The sequence below is a fragment of the Pseudophryne corroboree genome, chromosome 5 (assembly GCF_028390025.1).
Source record: "Pseudophryne corroboree isolate aPseCor3 chromosome 5, aPseCor3.hap2, whole genome shotgun sequence".
Classification (NCBI taxonomy): Eukaryota; Metazoa; Chordata; class Amphibia; order Anura; family Myobatrachidae; genus Pseudophryne; species Pseudophryne corroboree.
Window position 1 is genome coordinate 138,506,397 of NC_086448.1, and position 6,000 is coordinate 138,512,396.

Genomic DNA, 6,000 nt, shown 5'->3' on the forward strand with positions numbered 1-6,000 from the left:
GCGGGAAGCGGTTGGAATTCTGGGACTTTAGGGTGGAATCCATAATTAATGAAGAATGGTGTAGAAGAAGATGAGGAATGGTATTAATTGTTGTGGCTGAACTCGGCCCAAGGAAGGAGTTGAACCCAGTCATCTTGAGAGGAAGACACATATATACGGAGGAAGGCCTCCAAGTCCTGATTCACCCTCTCGGTTTGACCATTGGTCTGAGGATGGTAAGCCGTGGAAAACTTTAACTTGACTTGGAGAGCTTGACACAAACTTCGCCAAAATTTGGCTACAAATTGTACTCCACGATCCGAGATGATCTCTTCAGGAAGACCGTGAAGTCGGAAGATCTCTTGTATAAACACTTGAGCCAACTTGGAAGCTGACGGAAGACCGGTGAGAGGGATGAAATGTGCCATCTTGGTGAACCGGTCAACTACCACCCAGATGGTATTAAACTTGTTGCAGATAGGTAGATCGGAAAGTCCATCGACAAATGGGTCCAAGGTCGACGGGGAACAGATAATGGAACCAGTTGCCCCGCAGGCGACTGGCGGGAGACTTTGTGTTGGGCACACTTTGGGCAGGAGGCAATAAATTCCATAACGTCCTTCTTCAGAGTTGGCCACCAGTAGGACCTAGAAATAAATTCAAGGGTTTTCTGAATGCCTGTATGTCCAGCAAAACGGGAAGCATGGGCCCAATGCATGAGCTTCTTCCTTAGAACTGGCTTAACAAAACTTTTCCCTGGTGGAGGCGTAGAGTCCATCCCTACCGTGGAGAATGCCAACGGATTAATAATAGGATGCTTGTCTGCAGACTCGGACTCATTTTCTTGCTCCCATGAGCGGGAAAGGGCATCGGCCTTACGATTCTGAGAACCCGGACAGAACTGGAGTTTAAAGTCAAACCTAGAGAAGAAAAGTGCCCATCTGGCCTGACGAGGATTCAGACATTGTGCGCCTTTGAGATATAAAAGATTTTTGTGGTCGGTAAGTATGGTGATTGAGTGGGAAGCTCCCTCCAACAGGTATCTCCATTCCTCCAGAGCGAGCTTGATGGCTAGCAACTCCTGATCGCCAATGGCATAGTTGCGCTCAGCTGGGGAGAACTTCCGGGAGAAGAAACTGCAAGGATGTAGATGTCCATCTTTGGCCCTCTGGGATAACACTGCTCCTACTCCAACGGAGGAGGCATCTACCTCTAAGATAAAAGGAGAGTCGGTGTCGGGCTGTTTCAGAACTGGTGCAGAGATGAACCGTTGCTTCAGAAGGTGAAAGGCCTGTGTAGCTTCCTCGGACCACTTGGACGGATTAGCACCTTTCTTGGTTAATGCAGTGATAGGCGCCACAATGGTGGAAAAGTCTCGTATAAATTTTCTATAATAATTGGCGAACCCTAAGAACCTCTGGACCCCTTTGAGGCTTAAGGGTATAGGCCAATTCTGGATTGCTTGGAGTTTCTCAGGATCCATCTCTAGTCCGGAACCGGACACAATGTAACCTAGAAACGGAATGGTTTTAACTTCAAACACACACTTCTCCAATTTACAATAGAGGTGATTGACACGGAGACGGGAAAGAACCTCTTTTACCCAGAAACGATGATCTTCGAGATTATTAGCAAAGATGAGGATGTCGTCTAGATAAACCACGACATGGCGGTACAAGATGTCCCTGAAAATCTCATTCACGAAGTGCTGGAAGACTGCTGGAGCGTTGCTCAATCCGAAGGGCATGACGAGGTACTCATAATGTCCGTCACGGGTGTTAAAGGCGGTCTTCCACTCGTCACCCTCACGGATTCGGATGAGATTGTAGGCACCCCTCAAGTCCAGCTTTGTGAAAATGGTTGCACCACTAACTCTATCAAAGAGCTCGGTAATCAGGGGTAAAGGGTATCGGTTCTTGACGGTAATGTCGTTCAGACCTCTGTAGTCGATGCACGGACGCAGACCACCGTCTTTCTTCTTAACGAAGAAGAAGCCTGCGCCGGCTGGAGAAGAAGATGGTCGGATGAAACCCTTCGCCAGGTTCTCTTTGATGTACTCTTCCATGGAGTGTGTCTCAGGCAGAGACAACGGATAAGTTCGGCCTCGCGGTGGAACCTTCCCTGGAATGAGGTCGATTGGGCAGTCCCATTCTCTATGAGGAGGAAGGATATCAGCAGAGGCTTTACTGAACACGTCCGTGAAGTCTTGATATGGAGGAGGCGGAACATCAGATGACCTGGGGAAGGAAGAACAAACAGGAAGAACTTTGGCTAAACAAGTCTCAGCACAGGAGGGACCCCATGCCAGTATCTGCGTAGTCGTCCAGTCAATTGATGGGTTGTGGAGACGGAGCCATGGAAGGCCTAAAACCACTGGATGTGTGGCTCTTGGAATCACTAAAAAAGAAATATACTCAGAATGAAGAACTCCCACTCTCAGACGAACTGGAAGAGTCCTTAAGGAAATGACTGCGTCAAAAATCTTGCTGCCATCCACGGCAGTCAAAGAGATGGACGAGGACAGTCTCTCGGTGGGTAGGGACCACCGTTTAACATAAGCTTCGGTTATGAAATTCCCAGCTGCTCCGGAATCAAGGAGGGCAATGACGTTCCTGTAACGTTGAGCAATTTGGAGCGACACTGGGAGGTTACAGTCATGAGGAGATGGAGAGGAGATCATTACTCCTAGCCGGCCCTCTCCTTGGCGAGCTAGGATCTGGAGTTTCCCGGACGTTTGGGACAGGCATTGATAGTGTGCGACGGAGCTGCACAGTAGAGACAGAGAGACTCAGAGAGACGTCTTCGGCGCTCAGCGGGAGATAGACGGGAACGACTAATTTGCATAGGCTCATCCTTGGATGGAGATGGTTGACGAGGAGGAGGAGCAGAAGATTTAGGAGTAGATGATCTTCCTCGCTCGGTTGCTCTCTCTCTGAAACGTAGATCAACCTTCGTGCAAAGAGAAATTAGCTCATCCAACTTAGAGGGCAAGTCTCTGGTAGCTAACTCATCCTTGATGCGTTCTGATAAGCCATGCCAGAATGCAGCATACAGGGCCTCGTCGTTCCATGCCAGTTCGGATGCCAGGATTTTAAACTGTATAAGATACTGGAAGAAAAAACAAAGAAAAAGCGCCCTACTGAGCCTAGGGTGAAAATGCTGCCTGCTGCTCTCAAGGGAAAAGGGTATTAGCACACCCTAAACAATTGGAAGAAAAAAAGAAGAAGAGAGAGCGCAAGCAGACTACATGTACATTTGAACAAATTTATTCATAAAATAAGTTAAATCACAATCAGTTAAAAAGTGACATTAGTTAGAACTAATAATATATTCAATTCAACAAAGAATCCACACTCGGCATATGATATATAATAGTCCCACAGTACTAGTGCACTAGTAAATGATGCAATATTCGGTATACGTTCTTTGTTAGAACCAATGATCCATCAGTCTGGTGTGATTAATGGTGGCTGATAATTTGATATGCAAATTTTTAAAAAAATATATAGCACTTTAGAAACAGTTCCAAAATGAATGTTTTCCTTTATTCTATATAGTAGTGATATTCTTGCTATTGGATAAACCGGTTTGGTAAAGATATCATACTGGAATTAGGTGAAGTAAAGTGCATGAGCTCCGTCTGTCACTCTCTCACTGTGACTAGTATCCGGAGCTGAATTGCTTACCGCTTCCACAGATGTCCCAGCGGTACTGACCATGAACCGGGCGCCGCTCTTTCTAGCGGCTCGACCTCCCGTTCTCCTGCCGGACCAGTATGGCAGGATATCTCTTTCACTGCCGCCTCCAAAACGGATCGCTGGTGCTCCAGATGATTTGAGCACTGTAGAATGAATCAAATGAAAGCCACGGTCCCCGTATAGCAAGCGGGACCAATGCAGGTGGCTACGGAGCTGGTCAATCAATTCTGGCAGAGATTGAGGGTATAGAATAAATAAACTCGTAGGACTGACGAGTGCCTGGATCCTTTGAGCCCTGACGCGTTTCTCGACCGACAACACTGGTCGTTTCCTCAGAGGGTTGAAGTAATTGTGCTCTCCTAGGTCTCCAAGCACGACTCCCTCTGATTTTAAACTGTATAAGATACTGTCCCACAGTACGTGTTCCCTGGCGTAAACGGAGAATCTCAGATGAAGCAGATGTTATCCGGCCTGGCTCGTCGAAGATGCGCCTGAATGTAGCTACAAAGTCAGTATAGGAGGATAGCAGGGGATCAGACTTCTCCCATAAAGGTGATGCCCAGTCAAGGGCTGAGCCACTGAGAAGGGAGATGATATAGGCAATTTTGGTACGGTCACTGAAGAAATTGCCAGGTAGAAGCTCAAAGTGGATTTCACATTGATTGAGAAATCCCCTGCAGAACCTTGGAGATCCATCAAATTTTGCTGGCGTTGGAAGATGAAGATGTGGACTGGAAATGGGTAAGGTGGGTGGGGTTACAGCTGGTGTCACTGTTGTGGATGCACCGGACGTGCCAGGTCCACGGAGGGTCGTTTGAATCCCATCCAGCCGTGTAGAGAGATCCTGGAGACAGCGGATGATGTGGCCCTGTGCAGCCTCCTGATGTTCAAGTCGGGCTGCCAGTTCTTGCATCGGCCTGGTCGCTTGATCCTGGTCTCCGGCTGGATTCATTAGGTCAGTGCTTACTGTCACAACTGAGGGCCTGAGCTGACGGGAGGCAGCCTCAGTTGTAGGGGCTGAGATGTAACGGAACCTGGGAGGTTGTATCAGACCCCTAGACATGTAAGTAACATGTAGAATAACTGCCCGAAGGCGTGACCACGACAACCAGGATAAAAGTCAATGATGTTTATTATGACAAACTCCGTAACACAGCAGCAGTAAAGGAAACATAAAAGTCAACAGAGGATAAATACAATTCCTGGGTACTACAGGGTGGCAAGGGCCACAGGCACTGGTAGTGTGAGACAGTTCTTATAATCTTCTAGTTGGAAAGTCCTTACCAGGCCTGACTGCAGCAATGGAGAGAACCCAGGATCGTACCAGCTGGTGTTCCAGGAAAGGCTGGGCTGCTGAAGATAAAACGGCTGCTGTGGATACTGGCTGGAACCAGACTGTTGTTGGTACGGAGTGGGTACTGGCTGGAACCAGTTAAATAATAAACGAACTTGAGAGCGATGAAATAATAATGAAGTTTGGAGTTTGAGAGCGGTGAAATAATAATACCGGTGGAGAGTGGTAAACTGCAGAAAGGACACCGGCCCTTTAAGAGAAGCAGTACACTGCTGGAAGCTGGGCTTGAAGCAGGTGATTGATAATGAAGTTTGGAGTTTGAGAGCGGTGAAATAATAATACCGGTGGAGAGTGGTAAACTGCAGAAAGGACACCGGCCCTTTAAGAGAAGCTGTACACTGCTGGAAGCTGGGCTGGAAGCAGGTGATTGTTGTAACTGGAAACAGGTGAGTCCAGAATGGATCGGAGAGTCAGGCTACACCGCAGATGGAATGCTGGTGCGGGTCTCTATAGCAGAAGTCTGGAGACAGGAGCTGGAACCTGGAAGACAACCACAGGAGAGAGACAAACTGGAACTAGGTTAGACAACCAAAGCACTGACGCCTTCCTTGCTCAGGCACAGCTTACTTATACCTGCAGCAAGGAAGGGGTTGGCTAGGCAATTATGCAAATCAACAATACAGACAGCAGATTGGTGGAAATGATCAGATGACAAAATCCAAGATGGCTGCGCCCATGCAGACACTTGGAGGGAAGTTTGGTTTGTAATCCATGTGAGAATTGAAACAGTAATGGCGACGCCGGCCACAGGAGACAGGAGACGCCAGACTGACAAGCGCACATTTAACCACGCGGGCACAGCGGAGGCCGCGGCTGATGAAATCACCACTCTGACATTCTGCATGTGGAAACTCAGGAACAGCGGGATCCGGTCCTGGAACGCTGAGCCAGCCTTAGGAGGCATCTGAAGGGTAAGTAATGGCGTCCAGATACCCGGATCGTGACACCAGATTAATAACAGAAAATACA